Consider the following 23,830-nt stretch of genomic DNA (forward strand, 5'->3'; position numbering starts at 1 on the left):
TTGATGATTTCTAGTTTCTAATTGAGAGTCAGTGTTACGTGTTTTCGTTTCTCTCCTTTTGAACTCGAAGGCTTAAGTTTTGAAAACATGGTCACTGTACAGTTAGAACAAAAATCACTTTTTTTATAAACAGTTTCAAAAGTTACGTTTACTGCGATGTGAAAGGACACAAAACAACAACGCACAAAAAAATGGCGAAGACGCTTCGTGATTGATTAACGGAGCTGCACTGCACCTGAATTTGTTGTGACAGCTGAGACTAGCCGGCCGCTAATTGTTTCCGAACAATACCGAGCGCTTCCGGATGATCCCGAACTACCCCGAAAACTTCCGAATAGCTCTCGAGCGTTTTTATTTGCTTTAAAGACACACTTTTGGAGAAAACCAAAATTTTCACAATTTTCCGGAGCGATGCCGGACTATCGGGCATTCCGGACTGTTGGATACCGGACTAATGGACTTCTACTGTATATACGCTGTATTTGATTTTTTTTTTTAAACGGCTTGATTTTTCAAAAACATACATTGAACAACTTAAAAAAGTTTAGTATGATCCTATTAGTTCCTTTACCTGATCTGAATTATGTATTAAGAACATTATAATGATTATCTCCTCCTCTCTTACATTGAGTTCATGGGAGGTAATTGTTTATCACTCTTTGACCGGTTTATAGGGTTCATATTATATCTAATCTATCTTTCTTGAGTTAAATTTTTATTTTATCCAACCTTAGATTAGTATGTTATATGTAAATTATATTTTTTAGATGCTTCAATCTCTTTCGGTGGACCGGTCAAGTAGGGTCAAAGTCCCGTGTGTATTTTGATTGATAATAAATCGAGTAACGATGCGGGTTACTTGGTCGATTCAATATTTTCTATAAGGATCCCATTTTAAACGAGACATATTGTTTTTATTCTACAACAAATTCTACAGCATGAATTCTGTAAGATACGAAACACTATTAAGAATACTATTTAAAAATAAGTTGTGTTAGATTTTGTTCATCACATCTTTTTCGTTGAGATCTAGTAAATAAATGATTGCAAGAAACATTAACCAACATAAATATGATTAAGCATAGAGTTTTATGTAGAAAAAAAGTCTTATATTGAAACATAAAAGAAACTTCATGCAGTAGGAAAATGATCGATTGAAAGTTCCAGCTTGACAGATTGTGTTTTGATTTCATTTTTTACATTGAGTTGAAGATGGAATTGTTCATACAGTTCTATGTAGTTAGTCATACCTGCTCCTAAATAATCTGTAAAAAAAAATGATTACTAATTTTGAAAATAAAATTCAGAGACAATTTTCTGTTTTGAAAAAGCGTAATGACAATCTTAGCGTTTTATTAAGGCGTTGAAAACTCAAATAGTTTCGACTCCGTTCCTCTGAATTCATTTATTACAATTTTTCTGAAAGATTTATCACAAGGAACGGTTGTGATAAAGATTTGGTGAGCAAATTAAATAAGTCTTATGATTTTGTTTTGTTTTTAGATTATGGCAAAAAATATTATAGACCCAATAAGTGCATCTTGTGTATTTAAATTTTCTGGTTAATTGGCATTACCGGATTTAAAAGTAGGTTAAACTGTTGATTTTTTAAAATTTATCTCCGAGAATTTACCGTAATATTGATTTTAATAATAAAAGCGAAAATAAAATGAAGTAATTTCTACATAAATAATGTATTTTTAATGCTATGATTAAGTATTATTATTATTATTATTATTGTTCTTAATCACAATTCAGCGAAGATTATTTCCCTCTCACTCCCGCTATCTCTCTCTACACGCATGCGCGTTGGCTGAATAAGGATACTTATTTTATATTTTATTTAAATTTCTTATCAACTACAATATAGACGTACCTATCTATATAGTAACGGGTAAATTAGATATTATAATATTATTAACGATAGCGAGTTAGGTTTTTGTTTGCATAATTCATTATCTGCCCAGAACTTGTCTGCCGTGAACACATCGGTATGTTGTACTGTTTATCTTTGTACACAGTATTAAATGCATGTATATAAGCGTTTGACATTGGATTTCTTTAAGGACATAAAATAAGGTTGAATAGTACGACTATTTCAGATTGATTTTTGCTCGGAAGGTACAGACCGCAGTCGTTCGGCTTTACTCTTCAATACTATTAGTAATCCATTTTAATCGTAGTATTTGTTATAGTTTAATATCTAAATATTTTAATATCGGTTCTTTTTTTATTTATTTTCATTATTTTGTGGGAATATATATATATATATATATATATATATATATATGTTTTTTATTGTTATTTCATTGTGATTAAATTTTTACCTTTATTCGTTTTGAAAAATAACTATTTTGTGTTGACTAACCAGTTAATTTTTTACCATTCAATGAGAATTGTTTTTAAGTTTTAATTTCTTATTACATTACAATTTTCTCGATCCACAGGTTTGTTTTTTGTGTACCTTTATTCTATGAATCCGAGGTATTATCTACACTTGCAGAGGACCTATGTTTGAGGTCAGTTTTAAAAAAAAAATATTTGTTATTATTTTTATATTAATAAATTTTTGTCATATCTAACTATATTGTAATAAACCGTGGCCGCATAGCTTGATAATTAATTCATTTGCATATCGTGCAAAATAATATTCGCGTATATAGAAGTTTATTATTTTTTCAGCCATTATAGAATTATATATTTTCTGATTCGGGGGGCCATGAAATGTCGACATCCGGCAAAAAATCGCTTACAAATTTGTGTGTGTGTGTGTGTGTGTGTGTGTGTGTGCGTGCGTGCGCGTGCGTTCTCCTTATTTCGCTTAGTATCTCAAAAGAAGTTGATGTAAAGAATTTCGTGGGATGACTTCTACTTATGGAGCATTGATATCTTTGCATTTTGAAAAAATCTATTTAGAGGATGTAGTATGTCAAAAAAATATCCGATGCCTATAAGATAAGGTAAGAAAGAAAGAAAGTTAAAGATAGATTATTGCGTACTAGTCACTCGAGTCAATGAATGGGGAACATTTGTTTAACATTTTAACGCGTGTTTTTATTTTCCGACTCCCTTGATTTTTACCCCTTTTTCAAATTAGAACTTAACTATGTGACCTTATTGGAAACTATGAAGGTAAAACAAAAAAAAATTTCTTTTGTTGAGTTTTTGCTCGTTTAGACTGCAATATATTTTTTCTTAGATTATAAAAATTTTGAAACGAAACATACTGTTAAATTTTAAAGTCTTGAGTTAAAGGTATTATATTGTAATAAGATGTAAATAGATCTAGATGATATTATATTGAATAGATGTAAATAGATTGTGTGCGCTTGCATACAATCGCAGTATATGTACTTTTGAATAAATAAAGTTTTGTTTTTTATTTCGCTTTTATAATACCGTGTTCTGCTTTCTTGGTTGTGTTATGCAACAGATAAAAAGTATTGTCATAAGTAAAAAGTAAAAAACCCTCCAGAGTTTTGTAATTTTCGAGTTTATATATATATATATACATATAAACTCGAAAATTTAAATATATTATAAATTAATTATAATTATATTTAAATTAGTTATACATTAAAATATATTATATATATATATATATAGAGTTATAGACGTATAAATACATATGTTTGCGCCTTGCGCCTTTTATATGGTTGCACCTCTGTTTAGGTTTATATCAGGAAATTTGAATTTCAATTATTAATTAATTAAATGCTTTAGGGAGGGGGTGGTAATTTTTTTTGATAAGGGGGTGGGGAAATATTGCAGGAAGTATTCTAACTTGTAATAGTTGATGTTTTACAGTAAAGAATTTTACACCGCATTTAAGTGCGTTGTTGTTTCTTCTTTGAAACAACATACACGCATATAAAATTGCGGTTGGAGTTGCTAACAATTAAATTACATGCTAAAACGCTGTTTTCTTTCCTTTTCATTAGTTTCTACCTAAATGTAATGATTTTTCAGTTCATTTGCTCGTATTAAGAAAAGAGTAGTATTGAACCGGTTTAATTTAATCTTTAATTGGTTATATTAGATCGCGTTTCCCCGTTTCCCTAACTATAAAATTTCTTTGATATCGCTGCATTTTAATATTCTCTTGCCGTCAGCGTAGCCGAATCCAAGCACATGTCACATGGAGTTTTTATTTCAACTTAGACTAAAATATCATAAAAATTAAGAAAATAACTGTGTGTTTTATTGCATTTCATTAATCTTATGATGAAATATATATATTTTCAAATTTAATTTCAATAAATAGCAAGAGAATATTCGGAACGTTGATCTCGATTTCTATTAACAGTAAACTGATACCTCATAACTTTAGAATGAATTAATTTGCTACACTTACATTAATTTTTAAAAATTATCTCAAAGTTATAGAAATGAAATTATACCAAAACATTATAAAATAAACAGTACGATTTAATAATGATAGCGAATTGATTTTATTTTACATTCTCTCGTAAAAATAATTAAACTTTTCTTCAAAAGATTCTTATTGTACATCGGGGCTAAATTAATATAAAAAGATATGATAGAGTAAAAGAGTACAGAGATGGAAAATCATTCAAAAGATCATTAAATACTTCCTCGATTGATAACTTGCTTTTGTATTGCTTAATAGTTGAATTGCTTTCCTCAAAAGATTATGTGTGCTATATTAGGTTATAGTTTATTTTATTCAGTATATATAATCGATATTAGACTATTTAGGTAGTGCTATTAAGCACTAATGTTTCTTCAGGGTGTTCAAAAAGTGACACAACCTTATCGGAAAATGAGTGTTAGAATATTTGTTGAAAGTGTCCTCCATTATGCGATTCACATAATTGAATACGACATTGCATGCTCTTAAACACTGTTGTAACGTTTGTTGAGGAATTGCAGCGACACATCGTTCAACTCTGCAATTCAGGAATTATGTGAGGATGGTTTTTTAAGCGACATCCTTAAGGTATTATGTCAATAATGAAAGGTTAGGAGGGGATAAATCGGAGACCGAGGGGGTCACAACCCTTTCGAAATCACTTTTCCATGAAAACATTGATCCAAGAAAAACATACTGTTGTGGGATGTATGAGCCGTAGAATTGTCCTGTTGAAACCTCGTGTACTCTAGTCGATCTGCAGGTATAGTGTTTATAAATTGTTGCACCATCTGTATGTAGCGTAGCGCTTACTGTTCACTGTACCGTGAAAGAATGTCATGAAGATTCGCCTATGTGACATTGCACACCAAAAACCCACTTCTTGTCCGTGCAGAGGTGACTCGTGGAGTTGATGTGGATTTTCCGTACACCAAATGCGTGAATTCTGTGCATTCACGAATCCATCAAGGTGGAACCATGCCTCGTCAGATCAAAACCGATCATCGAGTTCTTCCCCATCTGGCGTTACAGATGACATGCGCTGACAGAAAGCAACACATTTTCCAATGGCTGCAGGTAACAACTTGTAAATAACACGAATTCTGTACGGATGCACGTCATCAACTTTTCTGATGTTAGCACTTTTGGCTGCATCTGCCACATTCCCTGTTTCATGGAACTTGTCGTACAGCCGCTTGATGAAGGACTTGTTTGGTGCATCCACACCATGCTTTCTTGTGAAGGCATTCTGGGTCTGGGCATAACTAGCACATGTAATGTATTGGGAGACAATGAATATTCTATACTGCATTGTGTAACTCGTTTTTCCTTAATTAAACCTGCAACAATAGGAAGAAGTATTCTTTCATAAGGTTGCATCTCTTTTTGAACACTCTGTACTATATTCTTGTAGTGCTATTAGATGTTAACCGGTAACGTTTTTTTCTCCGGCTGTAGTTATATTGATGCTGCAATAGAGTCGCTGTAAAACGAAAGTATAGCGCAGGAAAGTGTCCGGCTAATGAATGACGAAGCGCGTTTTCATTTATCGGGCACAGTGAACAAAGAGAATTCTCGTTACTACTCTGATATGATTCCTAAGCGGCTTCGTACTTGTGTCCTCTTCACAGTCCACATAGTACTTGTCTGGTATGCTCCGGCAAGTTTTGGAATCATAGATCCTTATTGCTTCTATGAGGACGGGGACGTCGTGACAATCGATTTTGATGTATACACGATGATTTTACAAGATTTCTTTGCTCCTGACCGTTTTATCGTGGGATCGACTTAGATGCGATACGGTTCCGCAGGATTGAGCAACAGCCCACACTGCCAGAGCATCCAGGGCGCTAGTTCGAGAGATATTTTCAGACCAATTGATTTCCAATGAAAGATGTTACACGGCCGGGATGCGACTGTATTTTCTGGAGATATCTAAAGCCTATAAAGTGTTCATCAGTAAACCTAAAAAGATTAACGAACTCGCAGCATGCATGCAAGAAACAAGATAATTCGCTTTCAGACAATGCGGTGCGAAATATGCGGGATAGATTAGACCGTACAACATATATAGAAAACGGTGGAAGACATTCGTCTGATATGTTATTTAAAAAATTAAAGTTATATTTTTTAAAGTTACAATAAGTGACATTATACGAGTATTTGCGGTATTTAAAACGCTTTGAGTTTGTTAAAACTTTGATGAACACGATTAACACACTTAGGTAAATTATATTTTGTATTCTTCATTTCATTTTTAGAATCGTCAGGTTCAGGTGACTCGCTGTGTTCTATGACCGTTAGCCCACACGCCAGCTACCGTGTACGCCGTTGGGAATCATACTCGTACTTGTTTAGACATCTCGAACCGTTGTGCGAAGTTTTCAACCCACCGAACTCTTCTGCTTAAGCCACATCTTTTGAAAAATCTTTCCTACGGTACGAGCAGCGAGTAACGCTTTTTAAATACCAAATTATCCAACCTTACGGCCAAAATATTCAATATTCATCGCCCTTTTTTAGTCTGCCGATTCTAAGGTTTTTTTTAATTTGAAAAAGCAATCGCGGTTCTCATTGCAACACAAAAAAAAAATTATTTTAAATCTTAATTAAAAAAAAAAACAAAAAAACAAATTGGGGACTTTTCTGATCTCTTTTGTAGTTTTTACTTGATAAAAGATCGAGAATATAATTCTATATAAAATTATAGAATTTTTTCAGAAAACTTGTATTTTTTGACAACTTGGCAACAACGCATTGCAAGACTAGGAAGGAGGTATAGGAAAAATTCTGACAAAAACTAATTTTGATTTTTCGCAAAAATATACTTCTTTAAAACCTTATTAGCTTCTTAATAAGAGTTCATCACGGGATAGCATCGGTGATGATCGAATCGGTCTTCGTATCTTTAATTTATTTGTTGATTATTTTAAAATTAATTCTCTTCTTAAAGTAATTAGTTAAACAATTAAATAATATTACTAGTATATTCAAATATTATTAGAATAGATCGTTCGTTTGTAGCGAACGTCAATACCGTGCGGTTTTACTACCGATCGGTTTTTCTTTTCTCATACATTTATATTTGGACTTAGAGGTACGCAATAAAGTACGTCAACCATCGTTCTACACTTTTAGAGAAAATAGCTTTTTATATTTATGATTTCTTTCTTATTTATATGTTGTGGAAATTATTTTGCGTGGGTTCAATCACGATTACTGTACGGCCTGCTGCCGTGCTGGGGTGTATATTACTACAGCGTGATTAAGCTATACTAGTTGTAGTACAGAAACGTGTATGATTGGATTGATTCTTAGTTAATTAGATTTCATGAATCGTTTCCGTTAAGAAAACGTTTAAATATTTTCTCTTCGGTGCAAGTATATTTATAAGGTGTTCATTTTTTTTTTACTTTAATAGTGGGAAGGGTGAAAACAGTTTTAGTTTTGTCAACCGGAATTAAAAAAAAAGTACTGGCCCTTTTTTTTGTACCCAAAGGCTATATCAAAATATGTCAAAAGATTGTACTCGTAAAACGTTCATCTGTTTATGAAAAATCAGAATTTTCTAAATTAGTCCATTGATGGTTATTCACAGTCGATAAACTATTTTAATTAATTTTAAATATAAAATATTTTTGTTTTTCCTGCAAGGCTGTTTAAAATTATAGATAGGTTAGTCGCACTTGGTGTAACGATGTTATTGAAATTTTACGTTTCAATTTGGCAGTGTATGCTGGTTTTCTTATTCAAGGGGACGGAGAGATACGGTGGAACAAAGGTATCTACTGCCGAGTACCGACACGTTGTCTAACCTAAATTTTTGAATCGACCCGTTCCTGACGTCATTTACTGTTGTCTCTTAGCGGCTACCCATTAGATACCTACATCTTTATGTTTTAATCCGTCTTTATGCCTACTACTGTACAGCATCGTATCTTTTCGGTATACTCTTAAATTCCTTATTTTTTGTTCTTTTCTGTATAGTTATTTTTTATTGTTTTCTCTTGGGCTCGTTATTTATATTTAAAAAAAATCAAATTAATAAAAAATGGGGATGTAGTTGCAACTCGGTTATCGATCAATAATTGTAGATGTTCCTGAAAAAAGTGCTTACGATTTTGTTAATTTGTTAAAATTTAGTACAAACTGATCGTGGTCTACTGTTAATCGAACTACTAATTACTCGCATCACTCCTGCGGTTCTTGAAGTTTTTATTTATTTTATACGTTTGATTTTTATCATTGTCTTCCAACGACGGACAGTTTGGTTTATAAAACCGTTCGGCTGAATTTTCGTTGTTGTTAGGACAAACCTTGGTTAATTGTCGTTGTGCATAAAAACACATGTGCTTCAATGAATGGCAGTGCTAACATACTTGTTGAGCTACATTTCGTTACATGTATTTATACATTTTAATAATTAATTATATATATATATATATATATATATATACAATTCTCTTAGCTTTATAGGTTGTTGTGGGCGTCTTAAAATACTCTTTATCTTATATAATTGCAGATGTTATATTCTTTAATATTCATTTCGATTAATCTAATCTGCCGGAAAGGCATCTACTAGATTGTAACATACAAACGAATTTTTTTATTATTTCAGGCTAAATTTAAACTATTATTAACGTGTATTGTCTATTTTTGATTTCTGTATTATAAAGTGCCGAAAATATATTCTTTGATCAAAGTTTTCATAGATTGAAGAATTATTATCAGTTAATGTTATAAATAGATTAATTAAACTGTTATCGATGACTATCAATAAATTACGATTGACCTTTCTTCGTAATTTATCATGTTTAATTTATTAGGTATTGATTTATATGGAGTTTTTTTTATTCTGGTGCGTTCTATTATTTCTATAATATTTTATTAATATTCTACGTATTGGTATTTAATTGCAGTAAGTAGGTTAAGTTCATTTATATTCAGACTTCTGAATACATACGTAATATGAAGGTTATTAATAAACGTTATTGTTTATTCGATTTCAACTAATTATTATATTTTAATTATTTAAATATTTTAAGTTTAAATACTTGGTTTAAGGAGGTGATTTTGTTTATAACTTTCAATCCTGGAAAATAAATCGTATGGGAATCCTCTGATAAAACAATTCTTTACTTATATCTTATTAAATTTACCTGCTTCGATATATCAGGGATTTTTTCCTGGTCGCTTCCCCTTGGGACAGGACTTGCTTTTAATATGAACAAAGCCCTAAGGGAGTTTCAAGGGAAAATTATTTACTCCTGCACTGCCACCGCCATCTTTATACGGATGATCTTGACCGACATCATGGGTACCGCATGCCACGCATGTTCGGTCTACGGCATAGTCCCCGTGATGATAGAATTCTCTCAAGCGTGTTTGCACACGAACACCGTGGATTCTGCGGTGTCCTCCTCCTCGCAGCTGTCACATTAAGCAGATGATCTCAACGTCCACGCGCACAGATATACTTTAAAACAACCGTAACCGGTAAGGTATCGGGTCGACTCGTATCCCAGTTTTCTGTGTTTTCAGCACAGCCATCTCTGGAGGTTCGGGGAGGTGCATCTACTTTTGTCGACTGATTCCATTTTTCCTGTCGCCGGCGGACAAGCGATGTCTCCGATCTGCCTTACTTGCCCCTCGATACAACTCCTCCCTCTTCCGAACGAGATCCAGGGTGCAAGTCCCGCCAATACCGTGCGAGATGATCCTTTACCCGCAACATAACTGAAGGGAGACGACCCTGTACACCTAAGAATTGTACTGGCTCTCCTTCTGTTCAGCGCAATAAACCAGACTGATGCTCCGTACAACGCTTTCAAAAGCACCACCTACGTCAAGATCCTCCGCTTCGATGTGTTGGACCCCCGATGTCGGCCATTATCCGACCGATGGCGGCCACCGTAGATCAGGGTTTAATGATTAACGATAGTATACGTGTCAGATATATAACGGTTTGTACCGTCTAATAATTCAGCAAACGGAGCTGTACGTCATTTAGCGTTCGCTCCCTACGACTATCATTAAAACCCTCCGAATTTAAAGAGTTATGAATTTTCGAAATATAATAATTATAAGAAACTGTTTACTTTGAATTAATTTACTGTTTTGTTTTTAAAAAAACAAAATCGCTTCACAAAATCATCGAAAATCACCTACGTCAAATAAATAATGTTGCGGTATATTTTTCGGTTAACGGGGCAGAAAAGTTGGTTCGTAAGGCCCAGTTTTTGCTTGTGAATTTTAATGTTTTTCCATCTGTGGAGTTTTGTTTTGTGATATTATAAAATAATCAAACGGAATTATTGTTTTATTGAAATTATTTGTCTTATACATATAAGTAACTGTTTAGTTTGACGACCTTATAAAATGTACGGTCTAATAAAATCGGACGTTTCAAGTATCGACCGACTATTTATTTCGAATTGTAACTAGAAAAATTGGCAAAACAACTCGTAAAAATGCTAGATTAATTTGCCTTTGTTAGTTTTTCTCTTCTTAAAATTCCCAACACATACGTGTAGTATATCTGTTTATACCGTTGTGCGAATAATTGATATGCTTGTTTAATCGTTATAGTTAGTGAAAGGAAGGAGAGGCTGGTTATCGATTTCTTAGGCGGAAATCCGTTGGATATCCGACTTATCAGCGGTCAGAGGGTGGCCAGTTTATAATGAAAACGAAAATATTTTAATTCATTTAAATAGCCGACTACCGAACAAGTGTTAAAAACCAGATTTCCGGCTCGTGCGGGTACCTAAATTCAGGACTGCTTGGCGCTCGTTCCTGCGAATCTAGTCGGATTTACGTATTTTCTCTCGGCGAAGTTTTACGTTACGAGCCGGCCGGACCCGAGTCACAATTTCTGAAGTTTACGGTGATCCCTGGATCGAGCTGTTACCTCAACGTAGCTAACTGAATTTGGCAACACTTAAAGCGTATGTCGGTTTGATTTACAACCGGTAGGCGGTAACCTGAATTATCGTCAGTTGTCACTTTGACTTACCGTTTATGTTCATGTATAAGTTTAAACCGAATAGCGGGGTACTATTTATTTTTTGACAAAAGCATTCTGTGACGATGCATATCAGGTCTTTATGTTTTTTAGTGTCATTCGAAGTTACTTACTTATGCGGCTTAGAAAATAAAACCAAAATTTTCATTCGATGTATCTTAACGTCGAACAAAACTGAAGGAATCTAAGAATTTCTTATTTTTTCATAAAAATCAAAGGAGAATAATAATTACGTACTCTTAAATAGGATCGCATCTTACCGAAGATCCGCCAAGAATTGATTTGGTGATTTTGTTGCATATTTTTGAAGTCGATGATTTATCTACAAATATCTCGTCGACTAAATATTCTTTGAAAACTAAGAATTAAAAAAAAATAAAAAGTAAATATTTTTGGGGGAATTCGTGCTTTAGAAGAATCCTTTACGTAAAGGATATCGTAAAACGTAGACTACGGGGCCTTAAGAATACTATTTAACGCTTATGCCGCTATTTCTCTAAAAAGAGATATTCACTGAGGTAGGAAAATTAATTATAATCCTCACTCGTATTTTTTTATTGTAGGATTAATAAATTTCTTGTCAGAGTTTAGTTTAAAATAGTAGAAGAATTCAAGTTATCAGTTTAGAACAAACACATAAACAAATTACGTGTATTGATTTCGAAAATCTAGACATTGTGTTTAGCGAATTATCTCTTCGCATGGACTGAAGAATTAGTAAAGCAGAGAGTCAACGGTATATGGTCGTAAAGACTGAGCATAATTAGTGACAATTATCGTATCGTGTAGGTGTTTAAATTCCCTGTATCGTTTTGTCTCGATTTCTCATCTGCATTTTTTATTTAACTTTTTTCTGTATTTTTCTTTTAAATTTTGGTAAAACGTTGCTGGGTGTTTCTAAAGTGAAAAATTAAGGCCGTAACAAGAAATTGTTCTAAAACACATCTATTAATAAAAAATATGAACCGTACAGTTAGTGCTGACTCAAGCGTTAAGTTATTAAACCTTACGATGCGTTAGGTTTTGTTTAATTACAGATATGAATTTTTATTGTAAATTACTTACTGTGATATTTTACCAGATAATATTTTAGGTATACTTGCATTCTATCCTTGTAGCGAGCAATTTTCTTCATATTTTTATGTTGTGACATATTATGAAGTAAAGTGTACTTCATTGAAGATTAAAAAAGCCCTTTCGGTCCTTCTTTTTACATTTATTTACCGCATCTTAATTAGTAGTACAAAATAATTTTAAAAAAGCGAGAAGAGAACGGAATAAAAAAGACAAATAAAAAGGAGTGACTGACAACAATAGAGTCGAGCCGATAAACAAACTTTCTTTTTTCCTTTTTTTTTCATTACCTCTACATTACGCTTTGCACAAACGTTTTTACACTTATATACTTTTGTTTTATTAACGTGCGTTCAATTTTGCTTCATTTATTTTTTATTTCATTCGGTCAACATTCGTGATGTATTTTTTAACCGCCTAAAAAAAAGAGATTTTAATTCGACCACTGTAAGGCGTGAACAGGCAAAAAATATATTTATTTATATGTATGTATATACTCTCGTATTTTTTCTATTTCTATTCATGCCTTGCGTTTTACCGAACGGATCGATTTCGATGATTCTTTTTTTGTTTGTTAGTAGTCTGTTTACGTAATTCTCTGCATTCCTTTTCTTAATATTATTATTAATTTTCGTTTTAAAAAAGCAGGCTGTTACGTTTTAAATATATAAACTGTTTTTTTGTTCAGACAGCCTTTTTGAAAACTTACCTATGTTTTGAATAGAATTAAGAAATTTAAAATAAATTTAAAAAAATTATAAATTAAAACTATTTAGAAGAAGGAATAATTTTCAAAAAAAAATATTTCTTTCATTTTTCCTTTTTTTCGCCAACTTCAAAATGTCTGTCCAAATTAAAGGTTTGTTTGTTGTAGTAGTAATTTGTTTTTAATTCGGTACTACTACAAATCGTTTGAAATTTAAAGAAAAATTAAAAAAATTATTATTCTTAAGTCTGGTGTTATTTTAAAATTCGATTTAATTTATTTGCGTTCACTTTATACTAATTCGTTTTATTTTCGCTCGGCTTATGTCTTATACTATTATGATGATCTAACCATGTTTAAAATAATAAAAATTCGATGCCGGAAGTAGCCTTTTACAGAAATTGGTAAGTGAAAATTATTCCAATCATTTTAATATTCCCGTTTTAATAATATTGGTCGGAAGTACTTCAAATCGATTCATATTTGTATTAATTTATTATTATTATTTTTATTATTATTATTATAGCGAGGAAAGGAATATTAAAACTAATGTAAAAGAATCTCTAATTACGAGTTCGTTACCGCTTTGTGTACCTGACCTACAAATTGATTGCTCGGAGGATTTTTTTTCCTGTTTAGCCTCCGGGAGTTACCGTCAGATATTACTTCAGAGGATGAATGAGGATGATATGTATGAGTATAAGTGAACTGTAGTCTTATACAGTCTCAGGTCAACTATTTCTAAATGTGTTGTTAATTGAAACCCAACCACCAAAGAATACCGGTATCTACGATCTAGTATTCAAATCTGTATAAAAGTAACCGCCTTTACTAGGATTTTATGAACGTCTCTCGACTTCGAAATCAGCTGATTTGCGAAGACGCGTTCACCTCTAGACCAATCCGGTGGGTTGACTGTTCGGAGGATAAAACTGATTTATGGTTACTCGTCCGATACCTTCTCGTCTTTATCATGAAAGTGACGATCAACGCCAAAATTCTCCTGAACATTTTGATCATGTCTTGTTTGTTTTTTATATTTTTTATAATGTAGAAAATATATTACTGTGTTCAATTTTTTTTTTAAATTTTGTATTATTGTAATTTACTCATTATATTAGGTATTTTATTGGAAAATATGTTACAGTTATTAAACGAATGTTTTTTTTTGAACTAAATAAAAAAAGTAACATGCCAATAAATAATGAATTTTAAGCGTGAATTTTAAGACATAATTCTAAGATAATTTTCCTTAAACGCTACTTTCAAGGAGATACATCTCATTTCTAGTTGTACCTGTCGATAACTTGTACCGTATATGTTGAACCTAAATACAGAGTATCGTAGCTTTATTCTTTTGTTACTATTTTAATCGAATAATAATATCGTAATTATTATTCTCGTTAAGCTTGCTGAAAAACTGTACACTTTTTGTCATATAGATTTTACAACACTAAATCAGTGACTCAAATTCTGTATTAACATCGTTATTGTACTAAATAAATGAAAACACACACACACACAACATTGAGAAAGTAGTTATGATTTATTTTAATTTATAAAAATGAATTATTAATTTAATGAATTAACAAATTACTTTCATTACAATTTTCAAAAACAAACATTATTACTTAAGGGAATAGAAAAAAAATGGCAACTAATCTTTTATTTCAATTTAATACAAAATATACATACTACTAAGAATCGATTTAATATTGACAAGTAATTTAATCTTTACTCGATTAAAATTTATGAAAATAAATTCACAACCATCCACCAAAATCTAGTCTAGTCTTTACGTTTTCGAAACATGTATTACACAATATGTTACTTATTATTGATAGATATAAATGGTGATGAGATGTACTTCTGAACGGTTGTGTTAAGGACAAAATATCTAACGATAAACATCTTACAATTAACTTATAAATCCGAAAATGTTATATAAAAATTGGGGATTTCCATTAAAAAAAGAAGTTAACTGCCATTTTGGAAATTTAAAACATGCTGATAGAGTAATTTTAATCCACTTAAAAATTGAGGAAAAATTTCCCAGTTTCTTTGTAAATTTTCTAATTTATTTGATCCCAATAGCAGGAGATTTAACACTATATATCGTATGTTTCATGTCTAGGAGAAAGTTTATTTAATTTTTTTATTAATGTGGTGTAATCACATTGTGATGTAATTTTGGTAATTTGTATCGTATAATGCATAACTGAATTTGTGGTGTATAATTGTGATGAATTAAGGAATAATGTATACATTCTATAAAAATGTTTGTACCACTCTTAAGTCTAGTGAAAAATAAACATAAAACAAATTGCTAACTCATCCTTGTCGTGCTCCTTTGTCACGTTATACAAAAACACCCATTTATTTTCACAAACCCATAAAGTGTTTAGTGCACTCTATTTCCCGAAACTGTATATATATATATTATTTTTTTATTAAATTTACCGGTTTCAAGTAAGTTCAATTTTTAGAGATTATAATATCATAAGATATTATTATTCTTCGATAGTGGTCGTGCCTGAAAATTATGAACTAGGCCTAAGTAAAATTATTTTTGTATAGTTGTGATCTTTTTATAATTTGAGTATTATGACGAGAATAACCTATATATATTTGGTCGGATTCTGTATTTTTATTTTATTTTTAGACAAATGTAATAACAACTATCATTATAACCGAACAATAATATTTGCGTGTGCAAATGTTTGTATATTTATATATATATTTTTTTCTTAATACCGGATACGTGACACAGCGATAAAATGCATCATATGCGGTTATTTCGCGGTGGTTATGTGTGTTTGTATATATATATATATATATAAATTCTAATCTTTTAGTTAAACGTGGCATGCTTATCGTAATGTTATTTTGTTTATTTCATCGCGTTTATTTTTTTGTTTGTTTTAGAATTATTATTATTGATTATATAAAAACGTGCAGTTTATGACAGGATTCGTCTGATTGAGTGCTTAGTTCTAGTGTTTGTAAAGGAACTATTTTCGTGTTTTACCCCCTTAAAACAACGTTTTAATGATATATTTTACAGAGCGTTGTAAGTAATATATTTTTAATAGCGGATTATTTTTTTAAAGTAGGTCTTATTTATTTTACCACCTAGTTACTGTTCAGCTTATAAAAATAAGTATTACTATCGATAGAAAAAAAAAGACTTTCTTGTCAGATTTAAAAAAATATTTTTCACTCTTTTAACAAAATTGAGAATATATGTACATATATTGGTATCAGTTTCAGTGTGTCTTTATGTACCTAAGTTTTGGTTTAATGTAAAGTTATGAAATACAGTTTATTTATTAAATAGAAAAATTGGATCGAGAAATATCTATGGAAGACGATCTTCAAGAAGAATGTTTTTGACTTCCTGCTAATTTTACGCGTACTAAGTTTTTTAATTTATAAAGAAAAATAACAATGTAGGGACGTGTTTTCAATTAAGAAAAATCATAAAAGCTCTCTTGCCTAAAAAAAAAAAAAAAAACACTAAAAATTATATTTTCATTATTTCTTGACAGTCAAATTATCTATTTGAAGTAGTTTTATTATGATTTCTTTTCTGTAATATTAGGTTTTGTTTTAGCCTAACTGTCGTAGTTGCTTGGAAACGAGTGCATGAGATTTTAGGAATCAAATCGCCCTCAGAAACTGCATTAATAAATGTTATTAATAATAAAAAGGGCTTTTACTTACAGCGAGATTGGAGTGTTCTGTTACTGTTACTTTACCGAATCGAATATGCTGTCGGCACGGTTGAATCGAATATGAGGTAGGAGTATTCTACCCTATAAGTAATACCCACTGTCATAAGTAGGATCGGGACGGATAATTAAAAAAGTTAAGAAATCAATCCCTTAGGAAAACTTATATATACCTAAAAGGTTGATTTCTTAATCTTAAGTCGTTATACGGATTCTTTCTTTTTTATTTTTAATAATCTTACAAAAGAAAAATCTATTCTTACTTAAATACAATCTTATTTTTTGTCTTTTTCTTACTTACATTTTCCCCGAAGTTTTCTTTTGTGGAAAAGTTCTTTTACTTTTTCTGTAACATCGCTTAAATTATAGGCTGACATTTTTAATTTTCTTTAATTTTGTAACCGCATTTAGTAATTACTTATCGAGTACACTTTTAATATTTTTTGCAAATAATTATAATCCTTGTTCAGGAAATTAATCTCTTTGACGTAATTGTCATCAGAACGCTATTAATATAATTTATTTAGTCTACTCTAAATAATAGTAATAAAATTATTAAATATACGCCGTATAGTGCCATTTGTATTAATTGATTAAGGTGTAACCTTGTATATGTAGTACATCGAACGTACGATAATTACCCGTATGCATAATTTATTATCGTTATTCTGTTACGTAGGATACCCGCTTCTCTCCCTGGGGTGCTTAGAAATGTTGTTGTCCGTCGATAATGAGTAAGTCAGAGCTTGGAGATATTTTTTTGCTTTTCAACCTTGAATTATGATTTCAGTAGGTCATAATGCATAAAAATTTAAGGTTTAATAATTTTTTTAATATAATTTATAATTAAATTAAAACGCTCAAAAACGGTTTAGCAAAAGTTGTATCCATACTTTTACTCTATTTATACGATTATTACTAGTCGATGTTTGTAAAGAGTAAAACATAGATTTGGAGTAGTTCTGCCTAGGGTGTCTGAAGTGGTATCGCCCCGCTAATAGTACCGTGGAGAGGATAGTGTACCTACGTTGGTAGCAAGAATCCAGTCGCTTTGTTGCACACGTATTATTAATTTTGTGTTTGTTTCCGCGAACTATAAACGATATTTTTCAACATTACCACCGACAGTTTTGATACTACCTTGTCAATCACTCTTACCTTCAGCCAAGATCTAATCACAGATTAGGACGAGGAGTGGCTGTAAAAAGTTAAAGCGGTTGTACAATAACGAAATTTCAAATAACTGAAGAAAATTCAGAAATGTTAGCTCAGAAATTCAAGCACGCATAGCTTTGCGGTGCGCCTGCTCATATGATATATCAAGTAATAACAGAATAAATAAACTTGGAGGAAAAGAATATTTTTGTAAGCTCAGAAAATCACGTAAAATAATTAAAAATAAAGTTAATGTTGCAACTTTCAAAGTTGTGCGTTAAAAAATATTGTAAAGAATTTAATAATTTTGTAAATAATATTTTTTTTTTGGCGTAGAACATCGCCGACATTAAAGAAGTTACTTACGGTTTTTAAAATAGAATACCAGATGTAACAGATAAATTGCTAACACGAAACTTTACGGAAAATTCTGAGGAGTATGGGTTTAAACTTGAAAAAAAAATCGATAGAAAAATACTATATTAGTTTCAAACTAGTAAGCTGTTTAAAACAAATAAGATTTACAGACAGGAAAGATTTAATTATTTTTTCAGCCTAATCATAAATTCACCAAACTTTACTACGGTATAAAGTTATGCTTAGACTGATCGCGACTGATGGCTATAAAAGATCCTTATCTAAAAGATCAAAGCTGATATCGGAGCAGGCTGACAGTATTGCAGGAAAATTTCAAAAACACTTTAAGTTTTTAAATCGGGCAGAAGCAAGGAGAATATCGAATGAACATTAGTGCTGAGATGTAAGAAAAATGGCAGGATACAGAATTAATATCAAACTTTCCACTTCGTTCAGTTTCGGTAATTATCGACGCTCGCTGCCATTACTGTTACTAAATTACGCAAGACGCCGAATTTAAATAAAAAAAAACAACTGTCAGTATGGCTGCAAAACAGAAATATTCCACGTTCGGCAAACGTGTTGATAGCTGAATCGAATTATAATACGATTAAATAAGTCCCGTTACTTCAAAAAAATGTCGGTGGATTACTGTGACAACGTACACATCTTGACTCCAGCTCAATGAGCCGATCGAAGTCGCCGAACAAAATGCGTCACGTTGGCAAAATATTAAAAAACGTGGCTGAGAAATACGGTCTGAAGTATTGCTTAAATTTTCTGAAACACTGCTTCAGAACACGCCTTAAAAATAGAACAAAATTATTACAATAGAGATAGAGTTGCTGACACGCAAGCCGAGAGTTCCATGTTACAGCGTCGAATAGCTAACAATGATACCGGAAGCAGTTATGATAGCGGCGATGTATCTCAGTCATCAGGCAGTGACAATTCAGACTCAGACGTGGATGAAACAGAGCCGCAAAATTAAAAAAAAAAAGTTTATCCTTTTATCCTACTTTCGTTTTTGTTAACGTTATTAGAGTATTTCTACCTAAAGATAATAAATACTCGTAATACGCAATAAGGGTGATAATAAAGAGTAACAGTGCACCCACGTGCATGCGTGCGTGCATATAGCTTGTGTTGATATTCCTCTTACCCCGCCGCCGGACCAGCAATCCATCCCTACCTGCGCATTACTGAACTTTATAAATATTTACGAGTAATAATTGTCAACGGTTTTTAGAAATCTGAGAGCAATGTATAAAATACCCGTACTATGACATCAAAATTTTTATGAATAGTAGCGCACGTTGCATGTATATGATATCCAGGCTTTTTTTCTCTTTAGCATCCGGAACCACCGTAAGGTATTATTTCAGAGGGCGAATGAGGATGATATATGTGAATGTAAATGAAGTGTAGTCTTGTACAGTCTCAGGTTGACCGTTCCTAAGATGTGTGGTTAATTGAAACCCAACCACCAAAGAACACCGGTGTCCACAATCTGGTATACAAATCTGTATAAAAGTAACTGCCTTTACTACGATTTGAATCTTAGAACTCTCGACTTTGAAATCAGCTGATTTGCGATGACGAATTCACTACTAGACCAACCCGGTGGGTTACGATACCGTGGCTCCGCAGTACCTAGTATCTCGTGCACAGCGCGGAGCTGTTATAAAGAGTAAATCGCTTGGAACAATACTCGCCTACAATCGCATAGCCGATCACCGAACGCCTAGATTTTAATAAAATGCTCTAGTCGTGATACGTTAAGAATTTTCCAGAACGTTCGGATATCGTATATGAAACTATGAATAGAAGTCCACCTTCATCCGGTTTATTTATTAGTAACAGTCGATAGAAAACCATTAAATATTGATTCATTCGCTTAAATTTAGATAAAAAAATATATAAGTAATTATGTGCGTATGTATGTACATACTTTTAAGGTGGTCGTGAATCTTAGAAGTTTTGGAAATTGTGATGTAAAACAACAAATTAATGTTTAAAAAAGTAATTAATTAAAATAAACTCCCTTCTCCTAGTAAGGTACTGTCAAATCTATACTGCCGTTCGTTCTCAATAAATAATATAAAATATGTAAAATAAAAAAAATCAATAATGCTAGTTATGTCTCATATATAGCATCAGCTCAAAAAAAAAATAGTGATATATATATAATGATGCAGTGATGCGAATTTGTGAAACCGTCGATAATGAAGGTAAGTGTACCGTTCAAAATCTTGGGAAAACTTCTCTTTTTATTGTCTCTCGTTTGAGGAAAATAAATTAATGTACGTAGATTTTACTTAATGATAAGCGTCGATCGCCCCTTTATATCAGGCTGCGAATCTATTCTATGCGTGTTCGATTGATAAATTTATACTCGTAAATTGTTTTATCGGGTAAACAACTTATTAAGACTACATGGAAAAACCTTCCGAAATTAAAGGCTTACTGTTTTGGTATTTTTTCATTCTGTGTAAAAACATGTTGCATGCGGCTGGTGGGTCGCATTGACTCCTTTTATAAATGTAGTCTCATTCTGCATTAGGGAAACGCTTCTTTAGAGAAATAAAGAAAGAAAGAAAAAGCGAGAGAGAGAAAGAGAGGAGAGAAAACAAGCTCGGTAGTCGTGGGATGCATTCATTATTTTGGCTTTACAGTATACCCGGCTATCGATTAGTTTCCCGGAGTTGCGGTAGGGCGCGCCTAGCTCTTATCTAACCGTTATCTACGTATTTTATCAGCGGTAAGGGAGGGTAAGTAATGGATCTTGTCGTGTTGTTCACTTACATACCGATATCCCCCTCTTTTTCTCTCTCGTTCACTTTTTATGATGTAAAAAACTGTTAATTGTTTTATAATTTTCCGATTGATTAGAGTATTATATTACGCCTTTAAAAAAAATAATAAAAAAAATTTCCCGGATTATTCAGTGGAATATGTTTATATTTATGTCGATGCCATCTTCATTTTATTTAATGTCATTGGTATTAAATAAAACAAATCAAATCCTCTATTTGTTAAGATATTTTAAATTACTACGGATCGACTTGTAAATTTTAGACCATTATGAGTAATTATCGTCAACGGTAATATGATAAAATTTAGGAGAGACTTGATTCTATTTAAAAACAAGTCTCGATTGACGGTAAGTTGTTACGGAAGCATTTCAACTGAAATGCTTCCGTAACATTTGAAACCTCTTATAGAATAGGATCTTCGAAATCGAAGAACGTGAAGTAAAGTTTATGTCGATGTGTCGACATTAGATTTAATAAGCCAGTTCTTGTAAATTACTAAAGTTTTTTTTGAAGTTAAATAATATCGGGGTTTTCACCACATGATGTTGGCATATAACATCATATGTTGGTATATTTAATGCCTGTTTACCATTAGTTCATTAATTGCTAGTAGTCATTGTCACTTAAATTATAAATATGCTACCCGTTGAGGCTCGCTTCGCTCACAATTACAGTCTTGCTCCTCGGCAATTCAGAAATATCAGTCGAGAGGAGGTTATTATTTGCCGTTCACAAATAGGGCATACTAGGCTCATTCATGAATACTGATGATGCAAACAGTTGCCCCCGTTTGTGCATGGTGTGACTGGCAACTAACAGTGCACCTCATCCTTGTGGATTGTATCTGTTATGCAGCATTACATCGCAAGTTTAAATGAGGGGGCTAACGTGCGAACTATTCTAGGGGATAATGAAATGTTGTTATCTTAAGTTTTATGATTTCTTAGAGCTGCCTGTTCATATTAAAATATCTTAATTACTGTAGTGTGTTTCAGCTATTTATGTCATTTGCCGTAAAGCAGATGGTCATTTTAATTGAGATACAGTCTTTTCCTTTTAAGATATATTTTTATGTTTCCGGGTTTTAGTTTTTAATTATCAATTTTTTAAATTTATTTAATTAGAAACAATATATTGTCATTTTATTTATGTCTGTTGCTATGGTGACAGAAATATAATAAAGTAAAAGGATTAGTCTTTTTTTCTTTAATGAATATCTTTAATTCATAACTTCAGCCCCATGGGTGTTAGGTCCTCAGTCTATGGCTTTGAACTTTCCTTAGGCTAAGAAGAATGTATCTTGCAAATTTGAAAACAATCAGTCAATTGATTCTTGCGTGATGCGAGAACAGACAAACTTTCACCTTTATATAGGTTGATTCACTTAGTATTACCAGTGGTGGTTTGTTTCTGACTCCATTCTACTCGCGAAAATAATGAAAAACGTTCATATAAACATGAGTCCGAAAATTTAAATGAGCAATATACAGCTAATGAAAGATTTCACCTTGATTCCTAAGAAAAGAGTGAAATAAAACCGTACTGAGATTCTAAAAAACCAAATTAAGGGGTAAACTTGCTGGTTTCCTGGTTTTGCATAGTTCGAATTAAACCCTTTTCTCATTTTTCACTCTTGCCTAAGTTGTATAACGTAACTCTTATTCTACTTCATCTGTCATCTGGTTTCTTTAGTAATATTCAAAACTAAAAATAATTCAACAGTGATTTTTCCCAAGAGAAATTTTCATTTTATTTTTAACTGTGATGCAATTCTCAGAGATTCAAATACTGTACCGTTCACATCGGTGAAATTTATAGCTATTTCAAAGAACTTGTTATTTGTTAGCAAAAATAGTGGCCAGTCTCTATTGACATGTCAGTAATAGCATTTATTTTCTGTAAAACAAGAAAAGATTATTAAAGTAAAATTGTAATGAGAATGATGAGTAGGAAGAAGTCATGTGAAGTGAAAGGATAAGATTGTTATTAAAGAGGAAGGTTTATCTTTCTAAGAAAGTGAGGATAGAGAGTTTTGTACTTCAGTCTGTAACTGTAGAACTGGAAGATGTACTATTACTGTCAAAGAATTTTCATGAAGATATTTGGTGACGACTGGAAAAAGATTTTATTTACAATATAAATATTCTGAACTAATATTCCCAGACATTTCAAAAATAAGCAAGTTTATTATGAAAACAAGACTGTTTTGAAATAAACAAGTCTTTCTAGTGTCTATTATGTCATATAATTGTAAATATTAATATTGTAAAAATATAGACTATTCCAACCACAACACTGTGTAGAAGACAAGAAGAAGAAGAAGAAAAGAACCTTTCAGAATTCCTGCTCTAACTGAAATTTACCAGACTGATCGGTAGCCAACTTCGTAACTTATTGCCAGAGAGTGTAAAATGTTCTTAACTGAGTACTCTATTGGGGACACTCCTGCTAGATCACTAGTTCCTAGCACCATATTAGCTTTTAGAGAATGGATCATTTGTTCTGTGAAAATTATGCATTTATGCAACATCCTCCTTGCACTTCAAAAATATGTATAATGTAGGAGGATCAGAAAACAATTCTATCTCTAACTCT

The 23,830-nt window shown here is 31.9% G+C and overlaps 1 protein-coding gene across 2 annotated transcripts in view; it reads left to right on the plus strand.

Annotated features, from left to right (window-relative positions):
* Positions 1-23,830, plus strand: part of rdgB (retinal degeneration B) — a 256,093-nt gene that overhangs the window by 77,508 nt on the left and 154,755 nt on the right. Inside the window, exon 1 of one of the 2 annotated variants that reach the window (XM_075364652.1) lies at positions 16,061-16,246. The exons of the other annotated variant lie outside the window; for it this stretch is intronic. The gene's annotated coding sequence lies outside the window, so the exon portion shown is untranslated. Of the gene's footprint in view, positions 1-16,060; positions 16,247-23,830 lie in introns of those variants that run through there. 2 annotated transcript variants of the gene reach the window in all.

This window comes from Lycorma delicatula, chromosome 4, assembly GCF_047948215.1.
Source record: "Lycorma delicatula isolate Av1 chromosome 4, ASM4794821v1, whole genome shotgun sequence".
Lineage (NCBI taxonomy): Eukaryota > Metazoa > Arthropoda > Insecta > Hemiptera > Fulgoridae > Lycorma > Lycorma delicatula.